This window comes from Triturus cristatus, chromosome 2_2, assembly GCF_964204655.1.
Source record: "Triturus cristatus chromosome 2_2, aTriCri1.1, whole genome shotgun sequence".
Classification (NCBI taxonomy): domain Eukaryota; kingdom Metazoa; phylum Chordata; class Amphibia; order Caudata; family Salamandridae; genus Triturus; species Triturus cristatus.
Genome location: NC_140582.1, coordinates 967039839 through 967054299, shown reverse-complemented (window position 1 = coordinate 967054299; position 14461 = coordinate 967039839).

Here is a 14461-nt window from a genome sequence, read left to right as displayed (position 1 = left end):
CAGGCTAAAGTCACCAAATGCCTAACGCAGGAACTTTCTAAATGTGGCTTTTTCAAAATTGTATTTTAAACTCCGACATCCCACCATACATCAGGATTTTTCATTACGATTCCAAAGACACCAAACATGAATGGATTACCTGTTCCCATCTGACTGTTACAACTTATTAAATAATAAGGTAACCATAATGGTATCCTGTGAGAGAGGTAGGCCTTGCAGTAGTGAAACATTAATTAAGAGTTTTTCACTACCAGCACATGTAAAACTTAAAAGTACATGTCTGACTTTTTTAATTCACTGTACCCTATCCTTTGGGCTGTCCGAGGCCTACCCTAGGGGTGACTTATAAGTAGTAAAAATGAAGGTTTGGACCAGGCAAAAGGTTTATTTTGCCAGGCTGCAATGGCTGTTTAAAACACACACTGGCTGCAATAAAAGAGCTTAGATAGGTTTAAAAGTGCTACTGAAATGGGTGGCACAATAAGTGATGCAGGCCCACTAGTAGCATTTAATTTACAGGCAGTGGGCACAGGTAGTGCCACCGTACTAGGGACTTACAAGTAAACTAAATATGTCAATTGGGTATATGACAAACAATGTTTTATGGAAAGAACACAAGCAGTTTAGCACTGATTTAAAGTGTGAAGTGAGCAGATTCCTAATGCCAGCAAAAACAAAGTCAGCAAAGCAGGAGGTCTGAAAGCAAAAAGTTAGGGGAAAACCACGCCATGGATGTCAGGTGTAACAAGTTCTCTCCCTGCTCACCATGGGCAAACATGATATCAAACAGCCCAAAATGACATTTGACAACAAGCATAACATATCAACAGCAGAACTGAATCTGGGATGCCAGGCACAGGAAGCACCCGCATGTGGTGCCAATAAATCAAGTCAGGTAATCAAATATGCTCATGTAGATGAAAAATAGCCTCCGCACTACTGATTCAAAAATGTACCTCCTCACCAAAAGTTAAAAATGGATCACAGAGGTACAGGTACATTTATAACATTGAGAGAGGTTTGCAGAAATGTGTGCCCTCTGGTTGTGTAGCATAGTTTTGTTGAAGTGGGAGGTGCAAGTAGTGACAGAGTATTTGTTCATACAAATGGCAGTAAACTGACGGTCTTTCAGTTGCTGCCAGTGATGAAGGGGTTTGTTACTCACTCTTTTAGTATTGGAACATCTACTGAATTCAGTAGAGTGGGTTTGCAACTAGGGAGGATTAAGTGTTTGGAGGGTGGTCATCTAGTTGTCATGGGCAGCATATACGAATGGAGGGAACTGTGATCATGAAATAAATTTGCAAAAGACGTTGAGGCAATATACTACCACATCCCACGTTACCATAGGAAAAGTATTATAATACTTATGAAGGTGCCCTGAACCAAAATCTCAACCTCTTTAAACTTTCATTAGGAAAACATTCTGATACTAGACATTGCAGTGGTTTGGCACTCATTTTAAAATGGTTTTCATATTCTCCATTAGCTGAGTTTTGAAGATAATTCTTTATTCATTTTCACATTCTTTTCCTTCATTATAAAAAGGAATAACCAAAGTAGCCAACGCGATTCGTCTTGCTGGAATTCTTCAGGGCTCTATTCACAAATAAATTACTATTGACAATGAAAATCATCTATGGCTGATGAATTTTCATGAAAGAACTTATCCTTTTGAGTCCTGTGGTGTGACTGTGTTTCGAAAGTAACCGATTAAAACTCGATGCTGAAAATGTTGTCCTGGCTCAATGATGAGTTTTGTCATATCATTTCTTGGGTTCAAGTGCTTCAGACCGCAATATTGCTACTCGATACAGTCTGGAGCACAAGGGAGATGCGTCACAGACGACTAAGTGGGCCACGCCGAGTCCCGCAACTGGTAACAAGCTCACCACCAACAAGATGCTTGCGTGTGCTGAGGCCCAACGATGCAGGGGCCACACTCCTTAGATGTGGGCATGGTTATGGGCCTCTGCACAAGGCCATCCAATCTCCAAGCACAATACTTAGTTCCACACTTACACTGAGCTGCAGTCAGGATCCAGCAGATGAAGTAGGCGCTTGAGAAGGCACCGCTCTCCAGGTGAAACACGTAGATGGTGTAGATCCCTCACTGGAGGTCATTGATGTCTCTGAGACCTCCACAAATAACAGGAGTCCAGGCGAGCCTCTATTAAGGCAGGGTGCACAGTCCCTTCCAATGGCAGTCTCCTCCTTGCGCACAACAGATTCTTCTGGCAGTGTTGACCACGCAGTCCAAGATGTCTGATCTCATGCCCCCACAAGTGTATCTCTGCCTTCTTTAAGTATGGCACAGGCACAAGTAGTTATTCTATAGTGTGCTTTTGAAGTTGGGGGTGGTTCAGAGGGTTCCCCTTTGACCACAGATGTCTCCCCTAAATGTTAGTCCTGTATGCCATCAGGTTATGGAATGCAGATCTTAAAATTTAGAGGGGGCATGATCTGGCTTCCGAGAGGCTAAGTGTCAAAACCTCCTCGCCCAATCTATCCACTCAAGTCTTTAAACAGCAGACGTCAGTTATTCCAGTTGTATGCCCAGTGTTTATGGCTATCTATTGGGAATGCACAGATGTGCTCCCTCAGCCTCCAGTGTGGACTGGAGTCAAACTAAAAGGCACACAAAAGAGTTTACCGGAGAGAAATTCCGACTTTCTAGAAGTGGCATTTCTAAGCTATTAATGACAAATGCACCTTTACCACAAGGGCGGATTTGTCACTGTGAATCCAATGATAGTAAACAACCTGCGGCTCCTCCATTGTCAGTGGCAGCCGGTACCATACGAGCCTGGTGAGGCAGGTAGGCAGGAAGGGGGTGGGTGGTTGGGAGGTTTAAAAATAAATAACAATTCACTTACTTGATCGCCACCTCCCTCCTCCATCTCTCCCACGTCGTCCCTCTGCTCCTGCTAGAAGAAGGAAGCACCCAGGATCTCCAGAGCCAATAACAATGCTGCAATGCAGCATTGTGATTGGTCTGAGTGCCGCAGTTCGGCGCTCAGACAAGGAATGGGAGCCTGGGCATTTTCAGAGTACATGCAAAGTGGGCATAAAGGTTTGGCCAGGCCAAGACGGCTGGCCAAACCATCATGCGCACTTTAGAGTGCAGCAACCGCTTCTCCTCTCTCTTCATAGGAGCCCAGCCCTGCCCTGCCCATACCTGGCGGATAATACAAATAAAATAATAACTTATGTTATCATTTTCTTTTTTCTTTTACACTGCTCCGGGAGCAGAGGGGCAACGCTCCTCGCCTTAGCGGAGGAGCCACCATTGTCCACTGTAAGCCACCACTGCAGCTTAAAGTAATCTCAGACACTCCCTCATGTTAACCTATGGGAAAAGCAAACCTCATAGGTAGTGAAAGCACACATGGGGCTTCTTCACTACCTGGGCAGGGAACACACATGTGTATCTGTCCTGCCTGTCACCTATCACTTGCTCCAGCCTCCCCCTTTCCCCCAGGTAGCACTCTAGGGGTGCTCTAGTGTTTGAGAAAGGCACCCTCAGCATTGGCCAATGATTTAGAAAGGCCAACCTGAGCAAAAGTGCAAATGTGCACACCCAGGCCTGCAATGGCATGCTTGTGACATGTTTGAAAACACCATGAGGCTACTCACTGCTGTAAGCTAAATCTGTTGTTTAAAAGTTATTCAGCAATTCCCCCATGTTAACCCATGGGAAGAACAGACCTCCTAGGTAAGGAAAACCCACATGGGGATTGTACACTACCTGGGCAGGGAACACACATGTGAACCTTCCCTGCCTTTCCCCTACCACTTGCCCCATCCCTCAGGGTTTACCCTAGTGGTGTCCTAATGATAGTAATCAGCCCACTCAGCATTGGCTGATGGTTTAGAAATGCCAACCTGTGAATAAGTGCAACGGTGCACACACAGGCCTGCAACGGCAGGCTTGAGACATGTTTGAAAGGCTATTCTTGTGGGTGGTACAATCAGTGCAGCGGCCCCCTAGTAGCCTGTGCAGTACCTGCCCTGGGTATGTGGTATACCTCTTTACAGGGTACTCACAGGTGCAGCACCTAAACTAATCAGGTAATCACCATTTCCAAGCATGGGTAGGAAGGGTGTGCGTGCTTTCACACGGCATTACAGTGGGAAAGTGCCCAGAGTCCTAAGGCCACAAAAAGAAAATCAGCAAAAAACAGAAGGAAAAAAGCTAAAGGTTTTACAGAAATCCCACACGAAGGGCCATGTCTAACCGTCAATGTACAGCTGATTTGCAGAATTGTTTCTGGAACGCATATTGCGTGGATAGTTAGTATGGCGTGGAGGAATTAAACATAAAGAACTAGAGAAAGCTGTGTGAAAGGTTAACTGAAAAATGAGGCATTTCTTTGTGGACAAGAGAATTAAAGTGGTTCAACACAGTGAGATTGTACAAGAGGAAATCCACTTGTTTTGACATGATGGAGTACACCAATTCTTTTTAGGTAAGGAGTATTACCTTTTAGTTGTGACAGAATTCCTGGCTAGGATGCTGGTGGTCCGTTTATGATGTTAAGGTTTATTGGTTTTGAGGAAAAGTGGGATGCTGCTGTTCTTGCTTCAACAGCCTTTCTTAAATAAGCAATTAGGTTCTATGTTATTGAAATTAAGGTGGGATTCTAGAGGCTGTTAAAGCAGCAGCCTTTTTACTGGGGCATGTAGCCTTTTTGTTCTGATTTCTTGGAAGGGACATGAAAACACCTATCTAGGGTTTTCCTTGGTGGCAGGAAAAGACAACCTGATACACTAAGTCGACAGCGCGGGGCCACCCCAGAGTAGAAGGGCGATGTTAGAAAGGGAGGGAGATAGTGCAGGGTGTAACATATGAAAGGAAACATGGGATTGGTTAATGAAGGAGAGAGTGGTGAATAAAGAAGTCAGGTTGATGTATAAAAGGGCCGTGGTCGGTGAGCATGAAGGATGGTGTTGGATGAAGTGATTGTTGATTGGTGGATTTTCACAAGGGGGGAGACTTACAGACTGGTGATAATTTAACACTTGTATTAGCGGGTTTGGAACTGATGTGTATTGTAATATCCAAGAAGCTAGCTTCATTCCTGTCCTTATAAAGCCTTCTTTATCTCTCTAAATGAGTCCTGGTCTTTTCACCATCTACCCGATATGACCATACTCAGTGCTTTAAATGGGCCGGTACTGCCCGGTACGGAGTACCTGCACTTTTTTATTTTGAGAGGGAGAGTACCGGCACTTCTCAAGAGAGGTGTAACACTTTTAACATTTTAAGCGCTGACCATACCACAAAAAGGGTTGGACCGGCCTTTTGGGCAATGTGACAGTTCCAGACGTACTTACTGAAAAGGGCAGTGTAAGGTCTTGATTTTGTCTTTGTAGGCTTGTTTCAGGGGCGTAACAAAGGCCCCCGCAGCCCCCGCTTTGCGGGGGGCCCCGAGCTCGAGGGGCCCCCTCAGCACACAGTAGTCGCGGTAGAATTTTAGGCAGTGCGTGGTCACCCGGGTGCGCGCTCGTCCAGGCTTTGGGACTGGGCGGTCCGGTTTCTCGCACAGTAGCTGCTACTAATTTAAACACTATTGAATTTTCACCGACTCTGACCTCGTGCGCAGCATTTCAAATGACGTCATCAGGATTCAGTGACTGCTCGGTCAATGAATGAGCTAGAGATTCAGTTATCTGAGCGTGCGCACTGCGAAAGCTGCAGTTAATAAATTTTAGTTACTGGCCCGGGAAATCTGCATCTCAGCAGTGAACGGTGCAGCTGGAGCCCAGAGCTTAGAACACCTGACCAGCTGCCCAGAACCATGATTGCCCGGCCCGTGAGTTTCCATTGGTTGCCATCTGCTGGCCGCAGGGTCGTGGCGGTGGGTTTTAGTCCAAGTTCAGTAGTAATGTTGCGGCTTGTCGCATCAATGTTACCGAATTGTCCTGCTCCTCTCGCTGCAAAAAAATAAGTGTCAGGGGAGTGTCAATGACTTTAGTTGCTGCTTATGCTATTAATTAATTTGCTCCTGTCACTAGAGTTCAGCAGAGTCGCCCCAGACACTTGACTAGCAATTAGGGGCCTACACTGGAAGTCCTTTGATCCACGCACTACTCGCCACAGACTCTCCCCTGTTTCTGAGGTAAACACGTGTCCAAGTGCGTGTGGCATTCTTCTGCCATACAGCGGTCACGTCAAGATGGGCTTTACTTGTGCAGGTAACAGATGCACGCCTGTTTTATGCGCCTCGCCTGCAGAGCTAAAGTTGATTCTTTTAACCCGATATTTGGCTGAGTTAGTACTTTATTTTCGGACAGCACAGTTCAGAAACAGAAGGAGGCCAACCTTACTGTTTGCAAGTTGTACTATCTGAAAATAAAGCACCAACTCCAATATATAGCGGGTTCAATGAATTACAATTACAAGCTGCAGGTGCTCGGTTTAGTAATGTCCCAGGGCAACCCATTATGATACTGCTCAAGGTTACCACCCTAGGTTGTAAAATTTGCAGGCAGAACTATTTAAAAAAATATTTTTTTCAGGGAAATTAAAGGCATTTCATTTAATTGTACTAGTCCTAACTCTAACTTCAATTTGCTTTGTTTCGTGACAAGCGAGAGGACTTATTTCTTATCTATTTTTCTTTTTATTGATTTTGAACCATGACCACTTTAACTTATGGAGAGACAAGTCTAGCCATCCAGCTACCGAAATCTGTCTGAAGCCTGTGCTACTCTTGGTCTTGCACAAACGTTGGCGAGCCCCCGCGCATAGTGCTGGCCATTGTATCGACTTATTGTTTTATTTATGTTTTTCTATAAGTGCTCAGATCATACGGCAATACTGTTTCTTTAAACTACCTCAAATTTAGCACAGGCAACCTTTGTCCCGTTTCTACCCTCCATAAGGAAACACCCCCATGAAGTCAATGAGTTTAGCCTTTCAACAAAGTTTATGATGAATTACTGTTTTTAATCGGACTATGAAGTGTTTTATTCTTGGCTCACCTCAGCTCTGGATGATTTGGTCCCTCTAGGCCTTCATCTGTCTAGTTGTTCCTTGAGAAAAGGCAAACTGACTTGTAAGTTATTATAATGCGCATGATGCCAATATTAGGCTATGGGAGACAGAATCACATACCCTGGAGCTTTAAAAAGCTATAAGAAAAAGGACCTGTCTATTATTCATCCCAGTTAACAAAATTAAAGAACATTTTCATGCAATTCCCTGTTTTGTGCTTTTGAGAAATTTGTGATTTGGTCATAACTCCTTCGCTACAAGGTGTCTCCATTTTTTTTTCTCATGAAGAAACAGCCTGTTAGGAGTCAAGTCTTTCCAGGGGCTGGAACTTCAACTTTAATTTCATTATTGGACTGTTCCTCCAAATAATTTACAGCATGTTATTCACAAATCCAGGCACTCCTATGTCCGCACAGCATATAGTAATGCGGCCAATAATTTACGTTTGATAGAGTTGTTATATTGTATTATTGTCACTTTCAGGCAACACTCGTGCCCTGAGTCATTGCTAAGTTTTTTTAATGGGGAATCTTGATTTCATATTTGTGGCTAGTACCTATGCAACTCTGCCGTAAATTCATTTCATATTCTTATTTTTGATGATGGGGCTGCGAGTTTCTTGTGATATTGATGTTGCATGGGAATGCATTAATTGATCCCCCCAAGTGTATCTGAAAGTTTAGGTAAATAACTCAGAAGGAACCATGGTTCTTGTTCTTTATGTTGTGTCGAGGAGGGCTCCTAGCTAGATATATTCAACATGGGCGATAGTGACTGTTTGCGGTCAGAAAGCTGCTGCTCACGTAGAAAATCTACTCGAGCAGCCGCAAAATCACTTCGAGAAACTGTGGCCTCTGGCGTGCAGTATGGGGTGCCATTTGTGCTGATTTTTCAACATGGAACAAACTCCTGGTGCTAATTCACAGTGCAAGCAGCATGATGTGCTGGGGAGTGTCAATGACTTTGGTTGCGGCTTATGCGATTAATTAATTTGCTCCTGTCACTAAAGTCCGCAGAGTCGACCCAGCTCCGCTCTGTGAATGAGTGGATGCTGGGGGCACCGTGCGTGCGACTTGTGTGATCTGGTGCAGCTATGTTTCCGGCTATGTGACAGGCTGACTACCTGCGCCATGCAGCTGTGAGTAAACAACTTTATAGTGTTCTTTTTATTTTTTATAATAGAGCCAGCCTGAGGCAACCTGGCTGTGACCTATGTGAAGCTCGGCCACAGCATAGAAACTCATGGATGCGCTCGTAGTTTGGTGAAGGAAAAATCTTCACCAGGTTTTAAATGTTTTTCATTGCGAGAGAGGGTTTTGGTGAGGAAATAAGGAATTTAAAAGGAAATACATTGCGAGGCGTTTTCCTGTGGCTGGCGAGGCGTTTTTCCGTGGCTGATAGCTTACTTGGAGGGAGCCCATGCGACTACACCCCCGACAAAGAGTTAAACGCTTAGAGAAGTAAAGCCGCATTATTGGCACATACTTCAAACAGCAAATACAAATGGAAAGCATTTTTACAGGGCTTCTGCATCTGCGTCAATTATCCTTGATTAGTAATTAGAGGACACGAACAGCAGGAATTCATTCTATGAATAAAGCAATACGAACTTGTTTACAGGTACTATTTAGTATCATGAAGAAGTTATAATGTGTGAGGTGGCCTTTTTTCCCAAAATGTGGGTACAGCACAGTGTGTGTTTCCAGGCATATGCCTTCCTGTACTGCTTGGTCTCATCTGCCCCCTGTATAGTTAAGGTTCACATGCAGTGCTTAATTTGTGAACAATTAGGTGCCAGGGCCCTTGCCAGAAGGCTACTGCAACTTAAACTATCCATTGTTGCTGCCAATGACAGTACCAAGACAACTACTAACCCTCACACTCTTGCAGGTATTACAATTCATACTATTCCCGGCCCCCAAAACTTGAAGAATGGCTTGTGTGGCAGTTATTAATCATTATTAACGTATATTGAATTAATGGCCGGCTGCTATTGTGGTCATCCCTATTTCAGCCACCTGCTCTGCATGGGGCAGGCGGTCATACGTGCAGGTGCTGACAATTTAGTTCTGGTGCTGAGCACCGGAAACCACAGGCTCAAATTAAGCATTGGATTCGATATTTCGTTTTTCACAGGAGAATGGACATTTAAGGGCTCATTATCAGTTGCTTATATGTATTCAGTAGGGATAATTTAGAAACGCATAACATACCCTTTGAGTACACCAATGGTAATGGGGTGACAGCTCTGGCTGATGAGAAATCACTAAGCCAGTGATTTGATTAATTAGATTATCTGGGTAGGATTAATGTTCACATTTGACCTTTCCCCATTTGCAGCATGGGAGCGGCATTTAGACAGACAAGGCGCAAGTTGCTTTTCTGCCGGAGTGTCATAAAGCACAGTGTCGTGGAGTAGAGTGGGCTCTTATGGAGTGGCGAGGAGTCATGGAGTGGTGTAGAGTAGAGTTGAGTGGAGTGTCATGGATTTGCATAGGGTGGACTGGCATAGTGTTGTGGATTGTCATGGAGGTAGTAGAGTGTCATAGATTGGAAGGGTGTAAAGTGTATTAGAGTGTCATATAGTTGAGAATTGTAGAGTGAAGCAGAGTGTCATAGAGTGGAGTGGCATTGAGTGTTGTGGAGTGGTGTAAAGCAGAGTGGAGTGGCAGAGAGTGTGTTGCGTAGAGTGGAGTACAGTGTTATAGAGTGATGTAGAGTGGAGTAGATTTGTCTAGAGTAGAGTGACATAGAAAGGAGTAGTGTAGTAGAATGAAATGGCATAGAGTGGAGTAGTGTCGTAGAGTAGAGTGGCATAGAGTGGCATGGAGTGTAGTAACGTAGAGTAGAGTAGTGGAGTAGACTGGAGTGTATGGGGTGTAGTGTAGAATATAGTGGAGTAAAATGGCATGAAGTGGCGTAGAGGGAGTAGCATAGAGTTTCGTAGAGTGGAGTAGTGTCGCAGAGTGGCATAGAGTGGATTAGAGCATCATAGATTGGAGTGTTGTAGAGTGGATAAGAGTGGTCTAGAATGACGTGGCATAAAGTACAGTGGTGAAGAGTAGACTGGCATAGAGTACAGTTGCATTAGAGTGCTTTGGTTTTGAGTAATTTGCATACAGTGAAGTGGCGGAGAATGGCGTGGTGTAGAGTGGTGCAGTGTAGAGTGGTGCAGAACAGAGTGGAGTGGAGAGGTGAAGAGTAGACTGCAGTGCGTAGAGTGTAATAGAGTAGAGTGGAATGGCGCAGGTAGTGTCATAGGGTGACACAGAGTGGAGAAGAGCGTCAAACAGTGGAGTGTTGCAGAGTGGAGTAAAGTGGCCTAGACTGAAGTGGCATTAGGTACGGTGGTGCAGAGTAGATTGGCATAGAGTGGATTGGTTTTGAGTAAAGTGGTATAGACTGCATTGATGCAGAGTGCATTGGTGCAGTGGTGTAGATGCAGATTAGACGCAGATTAGAGTGGTGCGGAGTGGTGCAGAGTAGACTGCAGTGGAGTAGAGTGCAGTGGCATAGAGTAGAGTGGCGTAGAGTTCGGGCCATCAGCGCAGTAGTTGTAGCGCGCAGCTGCAGCATGGGTGCACCAGTTGCCTCATATCAGTCCTTCGGCTAGGCGGCCTGCCTCATAAATTAAATGGTGCGCTTCTGAGCCTCTCAAAAGTGAAGATGGGTTGGCCCTCTCGCCTGGTTACCAGCCCACCATCGTTGTCTTTGTTGTAGCACATTCTGATGACCAAGTTATAGATAGAGCTACACTACTATCTGCGCAGCAATTACATGTTATGTGACGTTATTTATGTTATATACTGCATTCTATTGAAAATATGTCCCACGGCCCAAATGCCATGTCTGTGCTTAGTCAGATGTAAGCAAAATTTTCTATTTAATGTGTTGTGTTGGACGGTTGTGTGTGTTCCATGCTATTGAAAAGTGCTCTTCAGGGCCACATTGCAGCCAGCTGTATAGTATATCTGCGCTATGTGGGTTGATGCTTGCATATGTTTTAAACTACTTACAATGCTCTTGGGAGCTGCGTGCCATCCAGCTACATGGTATTTCTGAGCTATGTGCTATATAAGCTCTACCCAGCGTGCGCTATTACATGTCTGCGTGTGCTGAACATTATCGAAAAGTGTTGTTGGGTGCTACAGTGCACGTTCGAAGTATGCACAGTGCTGAAAATACAGCTTTAGGTGACTGCTTATTTTTGTCGGTGGGGCAAAGTGGTAGATGGTCTGGCTGGACAGTTTTAACTATTGTTTTAGCTGATATTACCACATACATTGTCTATAGCAAGCACAAACGCATGCTGGCCCCTATACTTTGCAAAATACCTATAAAGCTTGTCTTTACACAAGGTCAAAACCAACTCGATTTTCCAAAGTTTGTCACTTTTTTTCAACCATCTGATTCGCTAATGGGTAAATAGGTAACTTTTATTTTGGTACCCAGGCCTGTTTTCGGTCTCAGGCCTATTATGACCACTAATATTGGCTGCAGTCGCTATTTTTGCGGTCTTGCTAATTTTCTCTTTCACCCACTTTCGAAATATATTTTCCTCGCAAACAGGCACTATTACTGTCCAACATACGTATGAATAAAGCGCAATAATCTAATGCCTGTCACGTAAAGCACTGCGAGGTGAATATACAGGCATGCAGCTACTTTACAGCCTAAGGCCCTAACCGCAATAGTTCTCGAAAAATGACGCGTATTGCTCCACTACGTCCTGTTAAGCCTAAAGCGTGGAACTGGTGTTTCCCTTAGTAGCGACGCGCTGGAAAGGCACGGCCTGGTCCTCTCTGTGTTCCCATAAACTAGCACAGAATACGCCGCGAGGGGCCGTGAAACTTCCGTTTGCTCGGCCGCTGATTGGCTAGTGGTAAGTGAGGCGATGTCAGGCGTTCCTCTCTCAGCCTGTCTAGACAAGCAGGGCGGGTCCTAGTTGTTCGTGCATAAGAACCTCGGAAGGTGAGTCACCTCCTCGAGTATCCCCCGCGCAGTTTGGAAACGTCACGTGTGGGAGGAATGTGAGCGACCTGCGTCGCCTGGCAGGGCCACCGCCCCCTGGAGCCTGGCCAGCTAGGTTAAATCTGGAACAAAGTGCACAACCGGTTAACGGGCCCATCTTCTCACTGAATGCCTTGTGGAATAATACCTGCACGAAAGGTGACGACTTTCCCATCAAGTGATTCATGCTTTGTCTGTTGGGTGGGGATGGAGACGGTCGGTGAAAGGCTGCTGCTACTGTGTGTACGGTGTGACATGCCTCATCCAGTGCAAATACCTTCAGGCCCACGCACAGTAAGAGTAGGGCGGACCACACCTGATCATGCAAGAAACGTCATCACGGTGGCATTTTTATTGGTGGCAGGCCAGGGGTGTGCTTTTCATTCATGCTTTTTAAACAGTGAAAAGCATCAATAGTTACGAATTTCGAACAGTTGATCTCTATGTGGATCATGAGCCGTAAAAGCAGCCCACCAGTAAGACCCTGGGTTGTGTTAACTCACAGGTAAACTAGAAGAGTTGGTCAGGGCTTTCAAAAGTTAGGAGACTTCTCTTTCACACTCGGTTCTGGTTGTTGAGCTTTGTAAAATTAAGTTTTTGTATTTTTGTACCATTTAAACCCAATATTTGGAAATATAGAAGGAAGATTTAGACACTTGAGCTATATTTCCACATTCCCTAACTTAAGGAGTACAAACCCAGTGGCCTCAACGGCTGAGGACTCTTTCTGTAGCCAAACACTCGTAAAGATAAAAGGTTGCATGTATGACCTACAATCAATATATGTTCGATTTAATATAGTCATCATCAGACTGCGGGGTAGCTATTCCCAGTAGATCTAAGGAAATGGTGATGGTTGGTTATATTCCCTTCTTTATAGAAAATATAATCTCAGCTTGTAAAAGAAATAGATTTGGGTAGTTATAGTCGACCCTCTCTCTGCAAGTTAGCAACCCTACTTCTTTAGTTGTTGCAGGTTGCAGATTCTATTACAGGACCGGAGGCTTCGGATTATGCTATCTCCTTCGTTACTGCATAAATCACAGCAGCCAGTAAAACATACAATTTAGTAAACAAACTACATTGTCCATGGTGCTTTGCATCAGCCATGCCTCCTTAGCCCTCCATAAGAGCCCTGGTTACTGTCCCATAATCCTCTTTCTTTGCTGCTCACAGCAAGAGATAAGTACCCCTCACGTTACCTTTTAAACATTTATTAAGTGGTTATATGCCAGGATTGACAGAGCGCGCGGCGCTTAGAGCAATAACATCGATTTGCATGATTACTTGCCGTTGTTTATTGAGGGGTTTATTTGCAGTTTTAAGTCTTTGTCCAGCATTGTAGAGGGCGCGTTCGCGCCATGAGAGGGAGCTCTGCTCCGAGTGCCAGCACTGCTGATTGAGGGATTTGTTGCGTGCTTCTCGACGTGAGAGTACCACGCCGCTGGGCGGCAAAAAAAGTCCGGTCTGGTCGAAGCGCTTCTGGCGACGGTGTTTGGGCTTCCCTAATCGCCCGTATACACCGCAGGAGCCGGGTGGTTTCTGTCCGACGTGTGCAGCTCACGCGATCCCAATGGGCTGGTTTTGGGCTGGTTTTGGGCTTGCGTTGGGCTGCACACGCCGGGATCGGCCCGTTTTTTTCGTTTTCTGCTGCATTTTTGAGAAAACGGGTAGAAGGAAGGACGCCTGACTGGCTGCAATAATAGTCTCCCTGCAGGAGTGTGCACACGCTCCTAATACCTCTTCATTTTGGCTCTTACGCCTATTTTAGGCTGAAATATTTGAATACAGCTTTTGCTGAGGGGGCTTGGTACTAAGAAATAACTTTTTGTGTGCAAGTGGGCTGCCCCCCCTTTTTACTCCTCCAACATATATAATATATATATATATATATATATATATATATATATATATATATATATATATATATATATATACATATATTACCTACTGGCGGTCGCCAGTAGGTAGTTATAGTTAGGACCACGTTTCCATAGGAAAACCTCAACATTCTATTTTGAATAACTTTGGCGCCGGTCGACGAATCCTCGCGAATTTCTCAAAATAGGTGGGGCGCTACGCTCCGCTCCTACCCTGAAAGTCTCGGGGGGATTCGTCAAGCGGGGGCTGAGATAAAAGGGGGGTCCCAAAACGTGTTTTTCCCATGCATTTTTCCATAGGACCTTTAGAACGAGCTACAGCCCGAACGGCTGAACAGAATTACTAGAAATTTGGCAGAGAGGTAGTCCCTAGGTCAAGGAAGTGCCTTTTGTAGGTTTGGTGTAAATCTGTTCAGTAGATTCTGAGAAAATAGCCTTTAAATCAATATATATATCTGAGCCCGCTTACGGTACGCTTACCGTACGCTTACCGTACGCTTACCGTAAGCTTACGGTGGCGTGCGCGAGCGCGATTCTGATTGGCTCTTAGATCTTAGTAAACATTCGAATC